This window comes from Nipponia nippon, unplaced genomic scaffold, assembly GCF_047370975.1.
Source record: "Nipponia nippon isolate SJK-2023a ecotype South Korea unplaced genomic scaffold, ASM4737097v1 scaffold_12, whole genome shotgun sequence".
Taxonomy (NCBI): domain Eukaryota; kingdom Metazoa; phylum Chordata; class Aves; order Pelecaniformes; family Threskiornithidae; genus Nipponia; species Nipponia nippon.
In genome coordinates, this window is record NW_028262313.1 from 10,133,169 (window position 1) to 10,159,384 (window position 26,216).

Sequence of the window (26,216 nt, forward strand, 5' to 3'; positions counted from 1 at the left end):
GGTGAGCCAGAAAAATGTCCTATAAGAAGGCCTGTATGCATTGGCAGCAGTCCCTAAATGTAAGTAAGCAGCAAAGAAAAATCTTCTGATGGGAAGAGTTTTTTCTGAATTGTGTACCTTGCTCCTTTTTCACAAACAGGTTATTTTTTTATTGACATCGTGTCTCTTTTCTAAGAAATAATAGGGATTGCAAACATTACTAATGTGGCTAATGCTTATCCAATTACTGACTGCAAAACGGTTATGTCACAAATAATGCAGAGATCAAGCCCGAAGCCCTGGCCATGCTGGAGTCAATATAATTTTTCCATGTGCTCAGTGAGGTCAGGATTTTTCCTGGAAGCACTTTACAGTAGCAAAAATGACTGAGGTCAGGAAATGAACACCAGAAGGGATGGGCTAGTGTTTTCAGGTAAGGGAAAACCACAAAATATTCTTGGCCAACAAATGGTCTTAAAATACAGAATATCATTCCTTCGTAGAAGCACCCTTTTAAAGTACACAACCAGCATTAAAAGACATCACTTACACTTCTACATTAATAACTCAGGGATTTATTTGTGAAACATACAGCATCAGGGAAAATGTCAGTCAACAGAACAGATGTTGAAGGCTCTAAGAGGCTTATATGGAGATTATATGCACAATGTATTTCAGGAATACATGTATATTCTGTCTTCAAATTCTATTAGCTGATGAGTGTCCATCAGCTTATGGGCACCGAGACTCATCTTCAGGGCTCAGCCACAGAGCCTGCAGAGCTGGGAAATGAGGAGGCTCATGTACATCCCATGCCATTGGCGCCTGTGGACAAAAAGCTTCATTTAAAACCATTTAAAGAAGTAGAAAAACAGATCACCTCCCTGCCCGTTACTGTCACATCACAAGAATCTATAAGCAGTGCTAGCTAAAGGCATATGCAAAACTTAAAGTAGCAAATGGACCAATTTAATACAGGCTCTTAACTACTGTGGAAGTTAGCCATGGGAGATGTGAATTTTTCCTGCACAGCCCCAGAGGAGCATGTAATTTAAAAGGCCAGCAGTAACGTGGCCCAGCAGCCAATATTGAAGTCCCACTGCAAGACAGAAGAGCAGATCAACTACTCTGAATATTAACAGCCTTGAAAAGGGAGTGGGACCAGAAATAGGAAAAAGGGAAGAAGCCAGCTGGTGATTTAGATTAAGAAGTCTGAAAGGAGAAAAACGAGGGAAGAAGAATAAACTAGTGTCCATTGCCTCACAAAAAAATGAAGAGCTGCTGCTTTGCAGCTCACTTGTGCTGTGTTGTTCCTCTGCAATGACTTGTTTACGTGTCAAAGCCCTCAGTTTGAAACGCAGACCAAACGAGGGTTTGTGTTAATTTATTATGATTAATATTTCTCAAAGAATACCATTCTTTCCCTGCAGAAAGAAAACAATTTGTCAAATCATACCTGCTCTCCTTTATCATGGTTTGGCTCTTGTTTCCCAGTTTGATCTGATGCTGGAGTTTCATCAGGATGTAGCCCCATGACAAATGCAGGACAGGCAGCACAGTGCATAGTGGACAGGGGGGGATCTGTGAAGGTTTAGGAAAGGTCCTGCCTGCACCTTTGTGTTGTGAATCATTTAGGGCAGAGCTGCTTAAAGAAATCCTTATTTATTCCCTACCACCTCCTCAACTGGACTGACTCACCTGGCTGTGTGGCTGTGTGCTAAAGATCTGTGGAATAGTTTTTCCACGCTTCCTCCAAGTATCTTGTTTGCTTTCAATCAGATCATTTCCCTTATGAAATGTTCAGCGCACGTTCAGCCACATGCAGAGATGAATGGGTACCAGCGAGAGGACAGGCCCAGCTGCTGAGGAGTGGCTGTGGAGGAAAAGGCAGCGAAGGCTGTTAACCTGGCTGGGGGACTCCAGGTAACATGGAGGTGCTTCATGGATGAAGTTCGCTAGGATGGACCCTACTGTGCACCAAAAAAAAGATACTTCCTTCCTTTAGAAGATTGGGCATGGTTTATTTAGATGTATTCCTCTATGTATTGATATAATCCATTATCATTATATAAGCATTATCTTTCAATTCCTCTGCTCCTACGTAGCCAAGACAAGCAATGTCTACAGAGGGACTTTGTAATGTCTTATAATGGCTATTAATTGTAATGGAATAATATTCTGTAACTTGTGATAGGTACTATTTAATAAAAATTCTTGACTGTTTAGTTTTGTGATTGATTTATTATTCATGGTGGTAAATTGGAGACAGCTTCTGAAATAACAAAGAGATCTGATTCATGTGATTGTCTTTTTTAATCTCTTTTTTTTACTTGTATCTACTACTCAGCTTCTTATTCAGCTTTGGCTGATTTCTGTCTCTTGTTATCTTGTACTACTAAAATTAGATTTTATTCTTAGATCCCATCAACACAATAAACAGATGTAGACCCGTGTTCATTAGCAGCAAAATTATCTTGGGACAAAAGCTAATGAAAACCTTTGTTGACGCATTGAATACATACAGGAAGAGCACTCAGACCAGGGAGGTGCTAAGCCATGGGGTTATGTCTGAATACTTGGGCCCCAGTGAATTCGGTCAGGCTATTTACACACCGGGTACTCAAAACAGCCTCAGCTTGCAGCAAGCACTGAAAAAACAGGAACAAAACAGCATATTTTGAATGAACAGAGAAAGGAAAATATTTTAATTGCAGAAAATCAGTTACAGACAGTTAATGATTGAATTCAAGGTTGTGACATATATTTATTTACATAATTTTAGGCAAACTCCTATAGTGTTTTTCAAAGATAAACCAAAAAATTCCAGTGCTTAGTGAAAGAGAGCACAGAGCATTTTTTATGAGTAACTAGTAGTTAGGTAGACAGGACTCTAAGCAACAATCAGAGTTGTAAAAGCAACACAGAAATCTGTGAGAGAATTGATATTATCTGTCGAGGAACATGAAAAGGAGGAGGACAGAGATATCGAGTTAGATGCAGTGAGTGAGCCGATGCATTCAGTGTGTCCTTAAAACATGGATCCTCTACATGATTTGTGTCTAAATGCTGCTCAGAAAAGCACTGGAAGGAGCTCATAGATTACTTTGCAACAGGCCAGTCATTGCTGCATTTTACAAAGTGATATTTAGGAAGTCCTTATTGCAGGTACTTGATCATTTTCTGAGTGAAAGATTTCTCCTCTTTCTTTATGAAATTTAAAGACCTCCTCAGTCAGGAAGTGTCTGCAGAATGGGTGCTATTTTGTCTTTGTGGAGGACAGAAGTGTTGCTTGTTGCACATGCGGCTCTATTAACCCGTACTTAGACTGTCCAGTCATTCAGTTTCCACAGCTAAAGCAGAATGGTAACATCCGTTTAATGCAGTTTCTGAATTGCATGTTTATGCAATGCTTCAGCTGAGCCTTTTTCAGACTATACTAAATTCATGAGGCAGAATGACAGTGCTTAAGGTTGCTCTGATAACTGCTGAAGTCCATGGAAAAACATCCATTAACTTGAATTGCTGCTAGTCTAAGCCTTTAATGACAATGGAAACCCACATTAAGAATAGAGAAGGCACTGCCATTTTGGTGTATTTTCAAGCTTTCTGTGTATTTAGTGCCGTGTGTCTTATTGCTCTGTACAACAAAGGAGTCTGCTGCTACATTTAATAACTACTGACCTCATGACACTTTGTACATAGTGCCTTCCTTTCTGTAAGATCCCACAGCACTTAGTGAGATATTGATAAATGGAATTATCTCCAAGGAAGACTTACTGTGGGCTCAGGTACTATAACCCTTCCTTCAGCAGTGTGTCCTGCCACAGTGCAGACTCTGGGTCAGTTGGCAGGGAATGGTTTGCAGACACCATGCAGACACCATGCACAGCGGCTGTCTCTGGCCCCAGGTTACCTCTCCTACTCCAGCAGCTCTTCAGCTACTCACAGCAATTGCACAGCAATAAAATAGTTCAGTGCAGCAAGTGGGTGGACATTAGTTCCATGTGAAATTGCAAAGGGAACATAATTACTGTAGGCAGATATAATTACTCAGAGTGGAATCTGGCTTGAGCTTTATGGGCTAAAGCTTTCCTTTAGAGACAAGTACAACAGAGATTAAAGAGCATAACCAGTCTGTGCTTCTGTTTTAGATTTCAGATGAAGGACAGTTAGCTCATGAGCTCTGAGCGCCATGATGGGGCATTAGTTCATTCATCTGTCACCTGCATGAGTGCTATTTCATGTTGTACTTTCTTGAACGTGTGCAGAGTTAGAGTCTCACCAGAGTCAAAATCAGTATTCACTATAAAGCTATGCACCTTTTAAAGATATTAAACCAGACCCCACACCCTATTCTACTAAAGTTCATCCTAATCTTCTGCTTTCTGTTGCCCACCTCCCAGAAAGGAGAAAAGTCTTCAGAGGGACTTCAATACCATTAGCCCAGGGTCTTCTATCAGTTTTAAAATTTCCAGATTATTTTGTATTACCTTGCTGAACTGGTAGACAAGAGACGTTTTATGCATTATTTATGCTGGTCATTCAGTAAGATATATTAATCTCAAAATGACAATGAAAAAATCTTTTATTTTAGATACATTAAAAGGTTCTGTAGCTCCAGTTCTAAGGCCTGGTACATTGGCTATGTGGCATATTTTCTTCGGATTGCACTGCACTGAGAGTTGTGTTCGTCAGAAATGCAGAGCCAATTTCGATGTGAAAATTTTGTAAGGAACTATTGAAGCTCTGCCCTTGTTTTATGCATAGTGCTGAAGCCTCCAATTATTCTTATAATGTTTGGTTTTTGGTACACCTACTATACACACTTTCAGATGAGCAATGAAGAAGGATTTCAGGAAGAGACCACATTTTCTGGTCTTTATTAAAGTACAGACACAGGATCCAGGAAAGCAGGACTTGATTGAAAAATATGGGTATGCAAAAGGCATGTGAAGCTGTTATGTCGGCATTTCATAATGTTGAGCAACTGATTTCACAACCTTGACATTTCTCTGATGCAGAATTGTTTATGAAACTACATATATATATATTTCTGCAAATGTAGTAAATGTTTTGAAGATTAAAAGGTAATCTCCGTGCTCCAAAATCTTACTGTCTAATTTTAGGCATGATGAAATACAAGTAACTGATAAGAAAGAGATGTTTGGAAAGTGAAAAGATATGGCATTGGCTCTGGGAATTTTATGATGGCTTGTGTGGATTAATGATTGCCAATTGTAGATGGGGAAAGTGATGCACAGAGAGGGAAGGAGCACACAAAAGCTGAGGTTAACTACAAAACTGCACTGGTGCCTCCTTAATCCCCGTGCAGTGCTCTATTCCCTTTTCCTCTTTTCTTGCTTAAAACAGTTCCTTTTCATTAGACTATCTAGTATAGGAAAGGGTTTTTTCTGAGTGTGAAGTCAGATAGATAATGTTCCTTACAATGAAGAAGTCTTTACAAGAAATATATTAATTTTCAGGGCAGTTGTCCATTAAACAATAGTTTCCTTGTCAGTACAGTTTGGTTTTTTTGCATTGTAGGAGAATTGGTGACTTTAGACCTGGAAAGCTGTGTTGTGTAGGAGGAAAGAGGGAAAAGAGAGAGAGAGTTAAATCATAGTTGATATGGCAGTGTTCTTTCACATCATCATTATTTAACTGCTGTGACATTCAGTCCATGAAAAAAAATTGTGTGGGTTTTAACACCTGAAGGCACAAACAGAAATGTGTTTGGTTTGGGTTTTTTTTATATTTTATTTTAGAGAAAGAGAAAGAACCAAGATTGACAGCACCTGGAAAGAACAATGCTTTTCTTAACGACACAATATATATAACAGAGGAAGCAGTTGTAGAAACATCCTTGAAAAAGGCAAAAAGCACGATGCAGGGGACTTTGTCATGGAATTAAAAAGAAATTCACACCTATGCCTTCCATGTTCCTGATCTCTCTATTCAGATTGCTAACAAGGGTGCTGAATGACTAAGGCCTGCACATTTCTGCCCATCTGTCTGCTAAAATATATTAACTCACATAGCACAAGCCACCACACACTCAACAGATGGTAACAGCTCTCAATCACTTCTAATTTTACTCAGCTTTGGACTGATAACCCAGAGCTCCCATGAAACTCAAAGGGAATCTTTTGTTTGTTGAGCCAATAAAAATACAAACCCCTTTAATGTTACCAGTGTTCTGAAATGTTAATTGTGTCATAGATTGTTTCTACCAAACTTTCCTTTTATTGTTTGGGAAAAGAGACACACTGAATCAAATTACAGTGCATTGCTGGAGATTTTGTAAGTGTCAATGAAATTTTAGGGTAGATTCATTTTGGTACCTGGAGCAGTATTCCCCTGTCTCTGGGCATCAGAAGTCTGCTCTGGGCTATTTTCCACTTCCATCACTGTCATGTCCCACCTGGGGAGAAGGGGGGAGGAGTGATTAAGATTCGCAAATCCTCTCAGTGTGGATTAAGGTGGGCCAACGCTCAAGGTCCATACACAAACACCAGCTTTAATAGAAAGCTTCTATAGAGACAAATATTAAGTACAAATATTCGATACCCGCCAACCCTCTCACGGTTATATCCACCCCAGCTATGCGTTGTTATGGAAAATCAAGGTAGGCCATGCAGTACTTGACTTCAATTTAACAACTTTAACAACTTAATCACCTTAGGAAAAGTGAAAGAGAGAGAGAGAGAGAGGGAAAAGAGAATCACCAGTCCTGAATCCAGTGTTGGTCCTGCCAACAGGGGTATTCGGTGAGGAAAAAGGAGAAGAGTGAGGCGAAGTGAAGGTTCTTATAGAGATGTTGATTGCGCAGGGTGCTCAGTGGTAATTCCACAAATCACGCATGCTTGAGCATGACCATGAGCACGGGCGTGAGCATGAGCATGAGCGCGAGCACCCTGTCATACAAACTACGGCACATTTATCAGGCTACATGATTAGTATAAACCCGCCTAAATTTACACTTATTGGTTAGTGATTAACATTTCATACACTATTGGTTTACTGTATTTAAATTAGCCTCCCTTGATATGTAAATTAGCACGCATGCTCCTTTCAGGTGTGGGGGGGCAAGTCTTTTTGGTCCTGAATTGAGTCCGTGGCCGTGATCTCCCCTTGCTACATTTACCTTTCACCTACTTTCTGCAGTTTTATCTTCTCTGGCCACTGTCCAGTCTTTGGTGCCAAGATGTTCACTTTTATCAGCTTGTTAGCTCTTCTTCAAGGTGAAAGCTGTTAGTTTTCCACAGTTTGTTATCTTTTAGCTCCCTCCCAAATTCCTTTCCCAAGGCACAAGTGGTTAGTAGTTTTGCTAATTGGAAAATTACATCAGCGACCAGTCAAACCAAGAGGAGTGATACCAGGACTGTCCCCCAGGCCATAGGTGGGGGGGGAATAAGATGCTTCACAGACCACGGGGAATGGGGCCGAGGCAAGGCCGTCCTGCCTCCACAGGGCTTCCTCCCTCCCCCTCACTCCAGGTACCATCTGGTCCTGGGTCCTAGCGACCATCACTCTGCATTGTGGTTTTAGCACCCAGGCTGTTTGAGACATCTTGTTTTGCACTAGCAGTTCTCTACAATCACCAATGCCTGCTATACACCTTCATAGCCAGAGGTAAGAGTGTTAGTATGTCCTGACTGGGCTTCTGTGTAAAATACATACCAGTCTCTTCAACGTGGCTGAGAGTAGAGAAGCTCATGAAGTGAATCCAAACTTCAGCCACCGCACATGTCTTGCCAGATCTAATTTTGGTGTCCACACCAGCACAGAGCACAGTCAGTCACTGGCAAATGTCTGGTTAATGCATTAACTCTAGTCCTTGGGAAAGGTTCATACAGACCCTGTTTCCCACAAAAGGGTATGCATGAAGACGTTTGTGGCAGCCTAAACTGGTAAATTTATAGAGAATAGTGCAGTTTTGTATCGCCATACCAGCTCTGGTCCCTGCACTGCGTGAATAACCATTTATTGTTTTGGAACCAGTCTCACATGTTGCAAGACATTGGGGACCTACAGTAGTGATAACTGGAAATGAATTTGATATCCCTGGTAGAAATCCAAGTATTTAAGTGAAATTACCTATGGTTCATGTTGTGGTAAACAAGATAAAAATTAAGTCTCTAAGAATAATATCCATAATGTCTTTGATGTATTAAAAGCTTAAGGAAGAGAAAGTGGTCATTCCTCTTTAAAAAAAAAAAAAAAGAAAAAAAGAAAAAAAAGCCTTAATTGCTTAAATTTCAGCCTATTTCATCTCTTTCTTAAAAAAACAAGTACTGTATGGCAGTGAACGTTATCAACTTCACGTTAATTCAAGAATCTTTTAGTGAAATTCTGTGGTATATTTTATATAGAATATGAGAAAAGATTCCTCTAGACCAGACTTGTATTTTATGAAAACAGCACCCCACTTCAAGACATTTTTATCCCTCCAAGAGCTTTTACATTAATAAAATGCCAAGCAGAAAGATCATTCAAATGCCTCAAGTAGCCCTAGATATTAAAAAGCTTTATTAGCAGGCTACCTTTTAAAAAACCATGATCTTTCCAGACCTTATGGGCAATCTTATGCATTCCTGCATAAGTAGGCAGCTACTTGCATTTTTTGGGATGTTGATGTGATTTCAGACGTAGTGTTATTTTGTTTAATGGTAATTTTGTCCTATGTGAAGGAATTCACTGCACTTCTTTTACATTAATTTTAATGATGCAGAACCCGATAGCTCTGCGTTCTTTATGTGACTGGATGGAAGATATTTTCCATTGCTCAAAATGCGTAACATTAATTTTACTAATTTTTTTCATTATCTTTATATTTAAAATAAAACACAGTTTGATGTACATATGACTTTTTTCCTTTCTAGAACTGTTGGAAGTGTAGGGCTAATAATACTTGCCATCTGCTATAACACGTGCATGTCAAAAGTAACTTCTTCATAGGTATCTTACTAATAAGAAAGGAAGGGAACAGCATTTGTTTGCTATTTTATAAATAGAAATATGTATATACAAACAGTATTCATGAATAAGTACAATTGATTAAAATGCAAAAATCTAACTATGAGTTTTATCCTATGCATAGAGATGTTTAGTTATGATACTGATGCTCTCTGTTCTCTCACTACCATTTCCAGCTATTTACCATGGGGATAAGAGAAGAAATCTTCTGAATGCCTCAATCCACTATCTTTTGCATGTCTGCAAAGTGATGCAAAGCACAGAAACCTACTGCAGGTGAGAAGTTGTAGGATCAGGCCTTAATATTATTTGGTCAATTTGGTTGAAGTAATTACTTTAATCTCTTTTGATTCTGTTTTTTTCACTTGACTTTTTTCATAATTGCCTTGTGTCTGCAGGGATCCTTGCCTCATCAAGCTTTGTTCATCTTTTTTCTGTTCAAATGAGCTGAGACCAGTCAGTCTAAAAGAGAAGGAAAATTCAAAGAACGAAATATATATTTTTAAAGCATCCTCTCTTCTGTTTTCCATTTGGTAAAGTACATTAATACACATGCTCAAGATCTCAGATGCTTGTATTATTTATGGCTTGGAATATAACATCATAGCCTTCTTGACCAGTTTTCTATCCCACCCTGATACACTGAGGTCAATCATTCACTGGAAAAATATTATTGCTTAACTTAAGGTCTGAAGTTATGGGTAGATGCCATTGATGTGGGAATGAGTAGTAGATATTTTTTGTTCTGGAAGTCAGGCTACATGATCACAGTGGTTTCCAATTACAAGAATCTGTAAAAGGAGATACACTGCTCGTCTCCCTGATCTGGATCTCAGCTGGAGCTATATTTGGAACATCTCTGATTGTAAGAGATGATTCTATGAAATCATTATTATCTTTCATTTCTGATTGTAAGAGATGGTTCTATGAAATAATTAAAAAAACCTGTTGTGGTTTTTTTTTTTTTAATTTCAGCACTGCTGTGAGACCCAGCCTCAGGCCAGTGCCTTTTTATGTGAGGCACTGTGCAGTAAAAGAAGCCCTGAGCCCACTTCCTAACAGAGACGGAGTGCTTGGCAGATCACTGCTCTCTTCTTCATCTCCATTCATTTTTACTCCTGTGCCGCAAAGAGAGTTACATATCACACAACAGTTCAGCATGTTGATACTTCTCTTCTGCCCTCTCCTGCATCATGGACAGTTCATTAAATTGTAATTTAAAGCCAGTTTTGAACAATCAGGGGCAATTGCCAGAGCTTTAGGTTATGAGAGAAGTGCCTTTCTAGGCTAGGTTAAATAGTAAATAAAGTAATTTCACATGAATGTGAGAGAAGGGGATGTCCAGACCTTGACTAGATGTAATGTGAACCTTCTATAAATTACTGACCAAAACATGCTTATTTTCTTCCCACTACACAGCTCCCTTCTATTTGATATTTTCTTTAACAAGCCTGATATGGGTTGGGGCAGAGGGAGAGAGCCCCCTCTCTCTAAGTGTTTTTGCATTCCCTGCCCAATTAGTTGTCTCTCTTTCCAGACCAGACTTCACCACACTACCCTGGGGAATTCTGGTAGGTGCGAGAGCTATCTGTGCTTGCAAAGTGTTGTGAAACAGCCAGGAAGAGAGCACTGGCATTCTGGGTCCTGGCTTAACGCTTTGTCTGCTGCAGCATGTTAGTCCTCTGAAAACAACTAACAGTGACAAATGACTGCAAATTGCTTAGCTTTTGCTCCCATGTACCTTATACCTGAAATTCAGCAAAAAATAAGTATTTTAAGAAAATGTTTATTTCAGTTGGGCTGGAAGGACAACTTGCACTGTAGAACTAATTCTACAGTTCCTGTTCCTCCTCTGAAATAAATCTTCAGCTCTCAAGTGACTTGAACGCAAATACATAAATTTATCTTGCTTAACTTTAAAACCTACTGGTTTTGGCCATCTCTTTGGGAAGTATGACTCCACAGATTTTGACAACAGTTGTAGCTTGATTTGCAAGCACACCGCACTAAGAAAGAGAACCTTGGCTATTCAGTTTAATGTAATTCATGCGTTATTTTTAATTTTACTCCTTAAAGAAAATCACATTTCTTAATGAACTGTTTCTAAATAGAACAGGAAAAAACAGAATAAAAAAATTATTTTTTTTATACTTGTTATAAATGGGCCTGCCAAGTGGTGAATCATTTGCAGAGCAGAAGGTTAAATACACATAATGTAAAACAGCATCTATAAAATGTCAGGAATACCTTTTCCTCCTTGGTACTCACTGGTACAATTACTTTCAACTAAGAATGAAGCAAAACAGCTGCTAATTTTTGAAATAATTCTTTGTTTATGTCACTTGCACTCTCTGAGCCTCCTGTTTAGATCCTCCTGTTTAGGTTTTTTTTTTTTTAGAGGAGTACATCCTTATTGCATTGATTATCTTCTTACACTATATGCATAAATAATTTTAAATGAAATGGCTTGGCTACTAACAGTAGTCTAAAGTTGCAGCCCCAATATGATCTGGACTAATCCCTTAAACCTCCAAGGCTGCTGTGTGAATCTTGTCATTCTTTTTGGCTAGAGCTGAAACACTCAAAGAGATGGTATTTCAAACCTTCTCTCCTGGTATAAATTAATATGATGACTGTGTGCAATGACCGTCCTTCTGCTTAACAAAGCAGGGGCCACCAGAGCTAAAAGAATGATTTTCTAGAGTTTTGCTCGCATGGAGGCTATCTGAGCCTGAGCTGGAACGATTTGTACCTATTGTGGGCGATCATAAAGGGATATTTCCTGCTACTTGCCCGTACATTTCATATGCATATCACATCAGCTTATGTGAGCTGGAAGGATGTGAAAATAATCCCACAAACAATAATAACAAAGACATCATTGTGTATTTTTTATAGGATTGGTATTGCACAGGAAGTCCTTTATCTGACTTAAACCCTTTTAAAACCTTCTACTTTCCTTGAATCCTGAATCTTAGAGAAGTCCCTGGGTTCCTGAGGTCTTAATTTATCTTAGATATAAATATCAGTATGTTGGAAGAGGCCAGAGTCCTTGGGTACTGATCATCCTCGGGTACCGATTATAGCCCTTGGGTACTTGGGCACATATACCAGCAGTCCCATACAGCTTTTATATCAGATGTAACACCCATTAGCTCTCTTTCAGGCAAGAAGCACCCCAACCATGTTGTAACACACAACCTTCACAGGAAGAAACACGATGGTTCTTATTGCAATACAATGGAGACAAATAACTTCTATTTAGTAGTGAAAAATACAGATGTGAGTGAGTTTTATGACAGTAGAACAAACACAGCTTCAAAGAGATGGGAAACAAGGAATCAAATGATAAGTTAACACAATGCAGAAAGACTGACCTTTCTTGATAGCAAAACAAAAAAACCCCAAGTCGAGGAAATTCTGCAGGAGATGGTTCACTGAACAGCATATAAAAAGGTCATAGCATCATCTGAGAGGGAATTTTCCCTACATTTTGTGAAAAGGTTTCAGATATAACCTACTAAACCAGGCATATTAGGCACTGCAGGAGCGGTTCACATTTGCTATGGCCTATGCAGTTACTGTTCAATGGATAAATAGAGATACGTGGGCCAGAGTCAGCTTGCATAAATTAGTGTGGCTGCCTTGAGATCAGTGGAGATCTGTCTATACGAGCACATGAGGTTGGTTGTTTATTTCCAAGACTGTCAAACCTTGAAACCCACTTAAAAAAGTATTTAAAAATAGAAAATATTTGCATACCTTTCTCATCTGTTTTTATAAATACTTACCAAACTAAACTTCTGCATAATATAGCGGTAGTGAAATTACAGACATAACATGCAAAACTGTAACATGTGGGATATGTCTGTCATGGTCTCATGATGATCAAAGAATACTGAAATTGAAAAAGACATTGGTGACTTGCAAGTGTTATAAAACATTGCTTTTCTTTCAAGAGTAACAGCTGATTTCAAACCAGTAATAGCTTTGCAGGTGGATCCCCACTGTACAAGAGGATTGCCAAAAGGGTAGCTATCTAAATTAGAAAATTGGGCAGTAGAAACACAGGCAAAGAGGCATGGCCCTGGTCATATTGCAGATTGGACTTGAGTCTCTTGGGCCTTGCCGCAATGTCAGTGATTGCAAACTGCTTCCTGCAGAAGTAAGCAGTTCTGTGGTTCATGCACAGCTTAAATTTGGAAATGCATCCTGTTCCTGTCCTCTGCCTGCCTGCTTGCTCTGTTTCAGACAAAGTATCAAAGAATAGTATTCTGCATGTAATTGCCCCTTGTATATGCTTCCCTGTGACTCAACATTTGTGGCAGGTCTATTTTAAAGACTACAGATTTTCGTGTAGTCTTGTGGCACCGCTGGAATGCTAGTCCAACGACAAATTCTCACAGGATGCGGCAAAATCAAAGTCTATCTGCAGAAAGAGAAAAACGATGAGTTGGTACAGGAGAAAGCTTTGGGTAACCCTACAGATTTTGGAATCCAGACAAAAATAAAATTCATATTGGTTCCTAACTCTCAGTGCTTTGCAACACTTATGACATCATCTGTTCAGAGAATTCTGGTGACATTCAGTTTGAATATAGAATTTGTATGAAATGTTCCCTCCTTCACACAGATGCTGTATGCTGGAGTTCACAGTTTATTTCACTCCCTTCCCCAAAGTGCAGATACTCAGGAACATAACATGCACACAAAAAGCTATCTGACACTAATGACCTTATGTGTAGCATGCAAACCAAAAACAAAACAGTAAAATAAAGGAAGGGGGTGGTGGTGGTGGTGAGGAAGATGACTATCAGAGATTTGACATAGAGGTGACCTGTTTGCTCCTCTGACTACTGTGGAGCTAATTAAACACAGCATCTCTAGAAATAAAGTGCTGGAGAGAGAGAAAGTAGTCAGTTGCTGTCACTGCATATGTCACTTGGGATTATGATTATACCCATTGCTAAAAGGCAGTTGAATAAGCAAATGTTGTTTTGCAGGAAGTAGGAAAAAATTCCATCTATCGTACTGTACAGCCAGACACGAAATGTATAATTCTGGTAATGAGCACTGGAAGTATGAGCTATGTTTTAAGCCATTTAAGTTATATTTTAAGCCTCCCTTCCCCCACTCTGTTTAAAGAGAAGGGAAAATGATTTTATGTAACAAATGCATTTTGTTGATATAAGAGTATATATCTCAGGCTTTATGCTGAAAACCGTCTCAGTGCTTTAATGCTTTGGGGCTTTGTTAATGGTGTGTTGCTGTTTCAAAACTCCTCCATCACTGGCCACGCTACCTCAGCCCTGCACCCTGGCCTGTGCAGATCGCCTGACAGAGGATTCCTGCAGGGGACGCGTTTGAATCCCTGAAGATTTCGATTCATTTTTGCTTTTATGCTTCCGATGCTCACTTCTTTTTTCCAAGGATCTGTGGGGACCACTACAAAACCCAAACCTTCAAAACCGTGAACCCATAACCATAACAGTAATGTCAGTGTGAGCTGTCAGCGTCACTGCTGGTCTTTGGAGTGACAGCCGTGCTCCTTCAAATCTGGGGTGTCCCAAGGGCTGAAGGCCATGTCAGGCACCAGGTACCATGAAGGAGCTGCAGTGTTTTTCCCTGACGATAGTTTCAGCTTCTTTTCCACAGAGAAATCGTACAAAATGGAGGCCGACGGGTACGGCGTACGGCCTGCCGGGCCCGACACCCCGCCGCTCGGCCGCGGGGCGGCTCCTGCCGGCCTCCTTGCCCGGGCCCCCAGCCCGGCCACCGCCACCGAGGCCGCAAACATCCTGCTGAAGCGTTTCACCTTGGCGAACGGTGCTGCCCCTCCGCCCCTTGCTTTGTCTCATTCCTGCCACAGGAGGGGGTGAGAGGCGCCATAAATCAGCGGGGTGCCCGCAGGTGGCTTCCCTCCCCGCGGGTGCCTGCCGCTGCTCCCGCCTCGCCCGACCGCGGGAGCCTCGGCGCAGGGGCGGCTGCTCCAGCCCAAGGTGGGGACGGGGGCAACGGCGGGCGGGGGGTTTGGCTTTCCCCGGGCGGGGCTGGGCTGACAAGGGGCTGCGTGCCCCGGGGAGCGGGAGGGAGAGGGGAGACGCTGGTCCCGGCCAGTGCCTCACGGCCCGGCTGAGTCACGGAGCGTGCGGGTGGGTCAGAGGTACCCACAGGTGGTCTCTTCATTTGTTCCGTTAGGAGAGTGTGTGGAGCCACTGCCATGCTAGTGTTTCACCTCGCCTGGTTACTTAGCCATTACCTTTGCCTGGGTCTCTGCTAGCAGTCATCTCTGTAACTTCCTCCCCTGAGTGACTCCAGAAGTGTGGCAGAGCCTCGTGTAGCCCCCGGCCTGTCTCTGGCAACACTTTGTGCAGTAAACGTTCAGATTTTGTGGTCACTGTCTGTTCTGGTTCCCCTGTTTGTGTGGGGGTGTCCCCTTGTACCTGTCCCCTGGGCGGCCCAGCCCCATAACTCTCCTCAGGTGAGGTGAGTGCAACTGAGGGGCTTCTGCACCCAGCAGCTCGCCTGGTTTTTCTCCCCAATGACAGCAGTTAGTCTTAAAAACCCAAACCAAAAAAGCTGCAATCTTTCCTTCTTCCTTTATGTGTTACATTGTTGTTGCAGAGACTGTGAGCTGGTGCGTGGTCCAGAGCAGTGCTCCAAAGCTGTACCAGAGATACAGAGGCGAGCTGCCTTGCTGCCCTGTGCCAAAGGCCATAGATTTGTTTTTTTTACAGAGCAATACAAAGACCACCTTCTCTGTTTCCCCATGTGCTTTGATGCATGCACAGTGAGTTCAGGTCCCTTAACTTGCTGTGCATGAGATGGGGTGAGCAAAGCAGCCTGACTGACCTTGCTGTGCGTACGCCTGTATCTCTGATACTGTGGGACTCTGGCCCAGTGTGTCAGGGGAGATGGTGTGGCATTTGAAAAAGTAGCAACAAATTGGTCTACAGCTGTGGATGTATTGTGTGGAGACCAGACTTGCTATGTGATGTGAGGGTAGTAATGTTTTTCGTGTTTCCCCTGAGCTAGCTCATTGAGATGAAATTGAAACCCGTTTCCCACTTCTAAACGCACTCTCATTCTACAACTATTTTCAGCACCCTCCTGGGTCCTCTTCAAATACGTGTCTAAATCAAACAATCTCTTACCTCTTTGCTGTTCTCTTCCTCTGGCAGCGTTTTGCTTGATGGCTCTCCCTGCTCAGCCCCCCTGCACCAGCGTGCCTTCCTCACGTGTCTGTTACCGCAGATGGGGACAGTTCAGAGATCATCAGTGAAACTGCGGTGAGTAGGTAGAAAAGAAGCGGGACAGCAGATCAAGGCGGTTGTGAGAGCTGCAGAACTGCTGGTTAACTGTATTTCCCATATGAAACAGAAAGACCTGGATTTTCCTTTTATCCCTTTTCTTCTCTTGATTCAGGAAATGGAATGGGGAAGAAAAGGCTGCTTTTTCCCATATCTTTGGGACAGTTGGTGGCTATCTCACTGTCCAGCTTACATGAGGGTTAGAGCTGCTACTCAGAAGGTTTATCCAGAACACTCTATACTCCTGCCATAGGCACCTTCTGCGTTGGATGTTCAGTCAAGCCTATGCCAGACAAACTCCACATGCTAAGATGTTTTTCCAAACTCTATTTTAGCAGTGCGTGCTTTGTTTAGCTGCTGTAGCGCAATCAAGACATACTGTGACTGAAGTCTGAGGTCAGCAGTGCCACCTCTTCTTGCTTCTGTCAGGGGAGGGAGCTGATGTGCGCACTGAAATTGGGAAGGGAATATATTTTTTTTGCATTTCTTATAAAGGAGGAGAATCTTAATTTATGCCACTCGTCTTTAGTATTGCCTGTAAACAGGGAAGCACATTGCTTAGTCTTGGGTTTTTTTGGCATCCATGCTGAAAATTAAACAAGAAACCTGGAAATTAGGAGAACTTGTAACTGCTACCTTTTCCTTTTTTTTTCTTTTTTTTTTTTTAAGATGTAAGATAATTCTGAATTGGAGTTAGGGAAATCAATAGAAATTAATTTTAAAAATGAATGGCAATAATTTGTTACTTTATTTTTTTTTTTTATACTAGACTCTTATTTTTTAACAGCATAATGACTAAGATACACTCCTTATTTAAAACTTAGAGTCGTTGGCTGCTGTAAGAATCGAGGTGCTAGGCTGTGCTCAGTGTCTTTGCTTGTATACCTTTTCTGCCACATGTACAGCAGATTTCTTTATTCTTAGTGCATGGTGTCTACAAATTGAGATGTCTGATGATACCATGCAAACAGAAGTTTTAATGCTTAACTTAATGAAAGGTCAAGTCCTATATTAAGAAACCACTGGCTATGTGAAGAAACTACAAAGAGATGAGAGATTGTCCATAGACCCTCTCCTGGATAGGTTTCCTGTGCCAAACTCTCTTGCAGTTAGTGGAATAGCTTATCCAGCTGTGTGGTGGATGAAATTCTCAATGTCATTACTTGGACTGCTCAGAGAAATGCTTTAGTTGCTGTAAATTCTGCCTGTCCAGGCTCTTGCAAGGCAACTGCTTTTTGATATACTTCCACTTTTCTGTACCTTGTGCTTTCTGAATATAACATATACGGTGTTGCTCCTGTTGTGTATGTAAATACCCTCTGTACATGAAATCACAAGTTAATTAAGTGGGGACGGGAAAAGATCAATTTTTTTGTCTAATTCATTATCTTAATTTCTACAGGAGTGTTCCTGGACTACTTTTTCCCAGGCTATTCTGTTAAATCTTTCTCATTTTTACCAGTTTGCATTAACAGTGGTGTGAATTCATTAATACTGCTGTGTTATATGTAGAAACTCAAAAGGTGCTTAATTGCCATTGAAGATATTCATATGCAAATGTTCCATATTTTTGAAGTGGTTGAAGTTCTGCTGAGGAGGTAGATCAGCCTCCATTATAGCACATAACAGATTTCTTTTATGTTTAGATTTTTACTCTGAGAATAGAGCAATACTTTGTTCCCCACTATGTACTACCTGAAAATTGGTTAGATACCAAAATGCAGTGCTAGCTTTGGATTGTCAAAATTAGACGTTTTCAAGTAAGGAATTAATAGCTCAGTTTTTTGTCTTGGTGGCGTTTCCGTTTGGACAGAGGTGCTGTCAGGCCTGTGGCTGCAGTCTCTGCCAGTTGTCTCTGCCTTGTTGCATGACTGGACATGCTCTTTCCATGTAACTCAGTGAGGGTGTGTTTCTGTCACGTATTTCAATGTGTGAAGATGTCTCTGCATCATGTGGCTCAGTGCTGTAGGCCCCATGGCAATGGAGAGGTCTGCTTAAGAGGGTAGTGCACTAGCTTTAAGAAAAGAAAAAAACTTGGCATTTTTAAATAGCTGTCCGTGAAGAATGAGCTTGTATTCTGTATTTTTTTTTAAACTAGTGTGGAAGGGGACTTTTGTATTCTTGAAGTTCTCTTTGATGTTTACAGAATAAATAGAACGCAGCAGGAGGCGTTGACTTTAAAAGGTACAACTTCTGGGCTGTTACAAGACTGGAAGTATAATTTCAGTTTTATTTCCTTCACTGAACCATTCTTTCTTGGTGGCAGACTTGCCTTGCTGTGTCTGAGTAATGCTGGGCTGACCTTTGAGCTACGCCCAGACAGGTGGCAGAATACGCATGGTTTAACTCAGTTTATAATGTTTAAGGATCTTTTGTTTTCCATCTGTATGTTTGTTTTGAGATGTGTAGTATTTTGTTGTCAGTTGTTTGCATACATAGGTTTACTTTGCTTTTAAGCCGAGTAATTTGTGGGGGGAAAAATATTCCAAAAATGGTGAAGAGTTAATATTTCTGTAAGAAGAGAAAACTCTGAAAGTGTCTTTATACCATAAATGAATGGGTAGATGTTCATTAATGCAGGCTGAAAGCCTCCATCTGATGCGTAGCAAAAAAATGTCATTATGGGTCAGTTTTACAAGCTACTAAAAGTCTGTGAAAATCGGAATGATTGCAAGTAAAGCTATCAATGTAAGTAGACGTGTCAGCTCTTGTAGGGGATGTGATTGCAGATGCTCATAGGAAGAACACTAAATCCTTGTCCTGACAGGAATTTTCATAAACCTTTCTGCAAACAAGGTGAAACAAATAAGGTAATACACTTGTTTCAGTATTCATCACATTTGGCTCAGCTAAAAATAGTGCTTTGAGACAGTATTATAATACATCAGAGCATTAGATTGTATGGGTGGGGAAATAACTTGCCTATCCCTTTGAATATGAGCTCTGAAAAGTTTTCCTGTTCAACAACAGAATGAAATTGGAGCCTTTCAAAGCCAGAGTGTATTTTCCTGGGTTTTTGTTTTTTTAAAAAATGCACTATTGATGAAGAGTGCAGAAACAGCACCAAAAAACCCCAGCAGTTGGGGGTCATGGAGTTGGGCTTTTGAGCATTCAGATTTTGATTCGTGCACAGCATGGGGATTTTGGTGTATGTCAGGTATTCAGAACGGCAGTCTGACTGCTAGATTGTAAAAGTTAGCTTCAAAGTGTGATATTTTTTTTTTTTTTTTTTCAAAGTCCTCACAGTCTCTCTGGACACTGCTGTTTGTGAGGCAAACAGACCATATTTGTGGGTTATGTGCTTCTTTAGCACTATGTGTGTTCATCCATAATGAATGCCTGCAGTTGCATGCTGCACGAAGCTCAGCCTGTCGTCTTGCTGCGTCTCTCCAGTGGCTCACCACATGCCCAGCAAGACTTGGGAAGCTTTGCAGCAATGGTGTGAAAAAGGAGGGCTATGAAAAACAACAGTATGGGTTTAACTTCTAAGCAGCTCCTGGGAAGAGTATGAGTTGTAGAAGTTGTCAAAAAATGTCCCTTCTGCTTTGGGAAGTTATCAAATGTGAAAAAAGTGTAAACTTCTTGGGAGGAGAAGAACATATATACAAGGGGGAGAGATTTGTTTACAACCTGAATAAACACAAATAATCAGAAGATAGAACATTTTATTGGAAATATTGTGATGTTTCTGTGCGCAAATAATTCTTTTTGCTCTCTACATCAGACTCTATGGTCAGAATATACTTACCACGATGCCTTGTGCCTTCCCAGTGTAGCTGTGAAATACAGTCTGTACAGGGATACTGGAACTTAAGTTACACTAATAGGTGTTGTCCTTGCTCTAATTTCAGAAGCACTAATTAATCAGATTGGATCATTTGGACAACAATAAAATTCTGTTTTGCTGCCATGAAACACTAGACCCGGTTGTTGCTGCTATTAATTTTTAGTTTTTAAAGCCTGCAAGCAAAGATCGCATACTGCTCTAGGAGCAGTTTGAGAATGGGATGTAGGAGCAGGAAAGAGCACTACTGAAGCAATAATAAGGAAAAAATCCAGCATGCAGGAGCAGTGCTTCTGTTTATAGTGAAAGGATTATAACAAGTAAGGCATATGTGCTGCATGACTGACCATCAGTATGAATTCCATCTCCTTACAGGCATATTGATCTTGAACACGTACATCACGTAATCTCCCTGCTGTAACTGGCAAATGAAAGTATAAAAAACTAGGATGGCAGGACTGTGAGTTAGGAGATTAAAAAAGAAAAACGTTCAGAAGTGCACGCTTTTGATCCTTGGGATGTGAGAAGGACAAGGTCATCTGCTGTTGTGACCAGGTTGACTATAAAAGCTAAGTGACTCATTGATTTCATGCACCTATGCTGTAAAATATTTTGGTTTATATCATATAATCTTCCATTCCATTAACAGAACTGAATCACTTTATAAGCAGCTTGAGTTTAGTGTATCAGTCAAAGATTGATTGTGCCTAGAAACTAAATTGTGTGGAATACTAAGCTGTCTAGGTTTGGGAGGACTCTACAAACTTTTAAGAATTGAGGAGATAGTAAGAAAAACACTGTAGGCATTTCTATGAATTGGTAAGTGGCTTTTTCTGTGGGTTTGTTTCTTTGTTTGGAGTTTGTTTTTTCTTTTTTTTTTTTTTGAAAGTGACATTCAGTAAAGAGCAAAGGTGTGACATTCTTTTTAGTACTAGTCTTTCCACTCCAAAGAAGTTAGTAATATCAGTAGAAAGCATTGCCCTTGTGTGTATCAGTGTCATTCCATGAATAAAACCAAATGACATCTCTGATCTTTGAGTTGGTTGTGACTAATTGTGCAGTTCACATGGATGAATAAAAGCAGGCAAATACTTGTGGTGCGAACACAGGTACTTAATCTTTCGTAGAGAATGAGGGGATTTATTACAGAATTTAAAATCCTTTCTTTCCCAGACCAAGCAAACCTTGCCCAAGAAATGGCTTTCCAAGACACGCTCCAGGGATGTTCCCTGACTCTTTAACAGTGCATAGGAGGAAACAGTGTGGTGTTGGGTGGGGGCCCTAGTGCAGGACTGGAGTAGTATGCTTCGTTATTTGTGTGCACAGAGTTACTATATTAACCCCATTTCACAGAAGGGAGTCAGATGATGGGATTATGTTAGTGCAATACTTAAAAAGGAACGTGGTGGAGACATACACAATGACTGACATGTGGATGGTATTGGGAAGGGTCTACAGGTTGCTTTGAATAAGAAGTTCAGTTGTAGTTCATATTGACAGGGAGTCAGGCATGTATGATTCCCATTGAGCAGCATGAGCAGGGTCTAGTTGTGGTTTCCTCCTCCTCCCCCTGTATTTTCTTGGTGATATGGACAGTGGTCTCTGGAGAGAGTGTCTTTCTGTGCTGTGTCGATACCTTGTCTTCTTGAATGTGAATTATTCAGTATGTGAACTTTACATTTGGGGAAGTAGTCATACGAGGAGAAACAAGCTCACTTGAATATTCACCGAACAAGCGTACTGAGAGCAAAGCCGAACAGTTCTCAAAATTTCAAAGCTTGTGACTTTACTGTGAACTGGCTGCTACTGTATGATGCTTGTGTAAACAGACATGGAAGATGAAACGTGAGCATTGTTCAAAGATTTAAGATTTGAATGCCTATGATGCCTGTCCCAAAGCTACCCAACTTTTTGTGAAAACTTAAATATTGTTAGTAAAAAATGAGGGTTGGGAATGTCAACCCTTCTGACACAGAAGGAGAAGGGAAGAGGGAAGGGAGAGGAGCTGGGCTTGCTGCTGTTGCTGCCACAAGTGGTGGCACAGAGAGGCATGTCAGAGCGTGCGGGCTGTGACAGCAGCAGTGTCCCCAACTACCTTGGCAGCCAGCTGGGCTTCCTGGAGGAGGGCATAGGTGAAGTAGGCAGTGGGAACAAGGCTAATCTTCTGCTCTTAGTAGTCTGCTGCGCTTGCCTACCTCTTGAGCTATTCCTCTGTTTCATGTTCTAAATTGTCAAAGAAAGGGCTTTTATGATTAGAAGATATTTCTACTGACTGCCATCTTGAACGTGCAGTTTGGCCAGCTTTTCAGGAGCTCTGCATGGACCATGGCTGTAGCTGCCCTGCTTTAAGTCCTGAGCCTTGTGCAAGGTGGTGTTCTTTCACAGGCTTTGCTGAAAACTCAGTGTGAATGATTCACTGCAAAATGCTATTTAATGATTCTGCCAAGAGCAAAAGGGAGGTTGAGAAAACAAAGAAAAATGAGGTATGTCAGCAAATACGACTCTCGCCACACCTCTGCAATGTTGTTGTTTGTTTTTTTCTGGCTCTGTGGAGATGAAGATGTCTTCTGTTCATGTCTCAGCATTTCTTCCCAAACCAATGTCTAAGGAGATTACTGAAGTAACTCTTGGGTGTCAGTTTATCTGTAATACTTGTGTATATTAATTCTCTCAATCCAGAGGTCACTATTATTAGTAGATTGTTTGTTTATGTTTGTAAAACAGCATTTTAACATCATTCATTAAGTACCTAGGTTAAGAAGCTTCTGACTTTTATTGCTGTTATACAGATCTCATTTTGCTTTCATCACTCATATTGCAACATGACATTTCACTGGTAACTGATGTTCAGCATTGAGATTCTGTTTTCTTTTGAGGATGGGGGAGAAGGACAATCAGTTTTATTAAGCAGGGCTATTTTGGATTAAAATCTTCAAGACTAACAGAGATAGTAAGTGACTATCAGTTTGCTTCACTGCAATTTAACCTTTCCAGGCTATGCTGAAATGAGATTTTTAAATGAACTTTAAAAATGCATTGTAATCTGCTGTTTGGTGTGAGTCTTAGACTAGTGTCTCATCACCTGAACATTTTCACCTTGCGAGTGGGGGATCAGAAATATGGCACTACCCTTGCTTTGGCTTATCATGATTAAGCATATAGCTAAACTAATTCCCAGTGCTTTTCTGCATGGGTGGCTGAACAAAATACACAGAAGTTCAAACCGATGTGCGAAACTAAGACTTCACTTCCATATGAAGCCCTCTACATAATCTGTTGATTCATGAATAATGTACTTAGTGCAAAAAGAATGTATTCAAAACATGATTGATTTTGCAGTGGAAGAATTGCTTGAGAAATTAATCGAGGAGCATTTTTGTGAAACATTATTTCAGCTGCAGTCATAACTTCATTAAGGAAGGTCAGTTATCTAAGCATTCTCATGACTTTTTGTGCTGAATTTCCTAGGGTCATCATGCTTCTGTTCCCTTTTTTCTCCATAGTAAATTAATCTTTTTTTTTTTTTGTATTCCCGTACTATTAATTACAACGCATACTGGTCCCCAGAAGGACTGTGTTAATATACCCTTCACCAGTGCCCTTCCTCTCTTCTTTCAAACTTTGTTTCTGTTAAAAGGTCGCTATAAGAGCAGCAACGGAGTGTACTATGAATACGCTGATAGAGTTCCTTGTTATTACTTGGGAAATAGGCAGATAAGCTGGTCTGAGTAAAGGTGGACATGAATCGATGGCAGGTCACCTTCTTGTAGTGTCTGCTGATTGCATGCTCCCTCTCTCTCTGTGGCAGGTAGGTGGTAGCTTGCCTTCATCAAAGTGTAATTTCTGACAGAGCTGCTTCCAAAGTGCCTTGGCCATCATACCCCAGCTGCTCCTGGCCAGAGCAGTACTTCCTAAAGTGTTTGAAGATATTAGGCTGGCACACTCATACAGAACTAAAATGTGAAGCAAATACCCACCTGTGAATCAACATGTCACCTGACCTGAGAAGACAGCAGTGTGTATATTTTAATAGCAATTCTTCACATAGAGGCAGTTGCAGCAGGAGGGATGATTGACTTGAATATATGTATTTTTGGAAGAAGCTTTTTTCTTCCTTGTTGGCAGCCCTGTAAGCAGGATGGTGCCATTTATGTGAAAGTAAGAAGCAGCAGGCGTTTCCTAATTGGCTTATAGGTAACTGGAGTAGAAAACAATTAAACATGGACAGGTATAATAACAGCCATCTATCAAAACTAATGGCTCTAAGCTTGAGAGCTCTGGGTGTCCTGTTATTCCCCTACTTTAATTTAAACAAGGGCCATTGAAGAACTCTCTCAAGGCAGAGACTACAGTTGAAATATTTCTTAGTAAGATGGCAGTGAACTGCTTGTAATGTAATGCATATCACCCAGTCAGCCGTGACTTTTAATTTTTAGTGGTCAAAATCAGGCTGTGTGCGCCATGGTTATAAACTGTGATGAGGATTGCTAACCTGCTTCTGGGAGGCTGCGTGGACTGTGATGGAGCTGAAGGAGGTTATGAATGGTAGCGACCCACAAGAGCAGCATGAGGCAGCGCTGTGCTGCAGTGCACATGAGAGTATAGGCTCCTGCTTCTGAAGGCAGAATTGTGGAGCCAGAGGAGATGGGACTGATAGAGCAGCATGGAGGATGAGGAAGGGACAGAGGAGAGAGCCGGGGATGTGGACAGGGACTTCGCTTGCACCAGAGGACAAATTCTACCTCTGGAGCAAATCTGACTCCTGTGCCTCTCTTACATGGTCAGTGCAAGGACAGGAACCTTGGTATGTTTGCTAGCAGGCAGAACAATTCCTAGTTCTTGAAGTACGTGCTTCCCACTGGGAAGTTAATTTATTAGAATGCAGCAAAATAAGGTCAATTGTTCAAAAACTGAACAAGGAGACTTGCTTCCTGGTTTGCTTTCGTATTTGCCAGTAAGATTAAAACATCTTTCGGAACCAGACAGAATTGAAGTATATTAACTTAATTGGCGTGTTATGTAGATTAATAAAGTCTAAAGCTTGGAGGTTGTAAGTAAATTTAGAGTTTATTATGACTCTTAATCAGAATTAAAAAGTTATGAAGGAATTAAAAAGCTCTGAGGAAATTTCAATGCCATAAGGACTCTTCTACTCATATAGCCCTTTGGCATAAAGTTACTGCCAATATATCAACTTGTCATGAAAATGTAAATGAGGACTGTATTGGTACTGCGGTATCCTTCTGGCATTAATTTCTTATAGGTTGTTGCTAGAAGACTCTCATTTGGACAGTGACTATGCCAGCAATAGAATGTCGTCATAGTTACCTGAGGTTGCTTCTGAGAGCCTAAACTCATCCCTGTGTGTCCCAGAGCATAGAGAACAGTGACCAAAAGACCCTTGGAATTGTTGCTTTGTTTTGTTTCTTAATTCACAGTGTATTTTAAAGATTCAAATAGACTGTGGCTGTTTTGAATTTGATACAGGGACAAGTTATGGCCTGATGGTTAAAACTGGAGTTCAATTATGGGTTCAGAAAATGTTAAACCTTTGAGAGCTATAGGGGAAGGCGTTGTTTGTTTGTTTTTTCAGATCTGCTATGTGGAGTATGGGTTTTTGTTGTGTTGAGAGGTTCTGTTCATGTCTAAATCTGCAGGACAAAGGAAATATTTAGCTTTGCTTTGCTCTTTGAGTAGGCTGTTAGAAACCCATACGGAGGGCACAGGAGTCAAAATCAGTTTTAGAAATTTGATCACTAATATTTCAAAATACTCAACTTTTTTCAATTCCTTCTTTGATCCGCTAGCGTATAAATTGCAGGATCAACTTTATTTGTGACTAATTCCACAAACTTTGGTGGACTTCTGCCCAAGGATAAATTATCCCTAGATGTTTAATTGCATAATTTCTAAACAGAGGTGCTCTCTATAGCAAGCCTATAAAATCCATTAAAAGCAGGGCAGAGGTAAGTGATGCTTGTTGTTTTGTGCTGAAAGTGCAAAAGTAGTCTCTTGAGTTCCTCATCCCTTGCCAGTTTTGTTCCTACTGTGTGTACAGTAAATTTCATAAAATATTAACCTATGGTAAATATTTAATGCATAATTTATTTGCATTATATAAGTTCACTCTCCAGTATATGAAGTGCTTGAATAGATAGTTATATAAA

At 40.6% G+C, this 26,216-nt stretch overlaps 1 protein-coding gene and 1 long non-coding RNA gene across 28 annotated transcripts in view; one reads left to right on the forward strand and one right to left on the reverse strand.

The window, feature by feature from the left end:
* Positions 1–1,739: 1,739 nt before the first annotated feature.
* On the reverse strand, positions 1,740–16,244 carry LOC148056694 (uncharacterized). The gene is made up of 5 exons (XR_015702629.1): positions 16,110–16,244; positions 12,747–12,853; positions 6,321–6,400; positions 2,502–2,627; positions 1,740–1,852 (listed from the first exon to the last, which is right to left on the reverse strand). It is a non-coding gene; the product is annotated as an uncharacterized LOC148056694 (long non-coding RNA).
* The window catches only part of LOC148056695 (uncharacterized), a 471,302-nt gene continuing 459,914 nt past the window's right edge, over positions 14,829–26,216 (forward strand). For all 27 annotated transcript variants that reach the window (XR_015702619.1, XR_015702620.1, XR_015702622.1 and 24 more), the window contains exons 1-2: positions 14,829–14,954; positions 16,137–16,244. The gene's annotated coding sequence lies outside the window, so the exon portion shown is untranslated. The remainder of the gene's footprint in view (positions 14,955–16,136; positions 16,245–26,216) is intronic.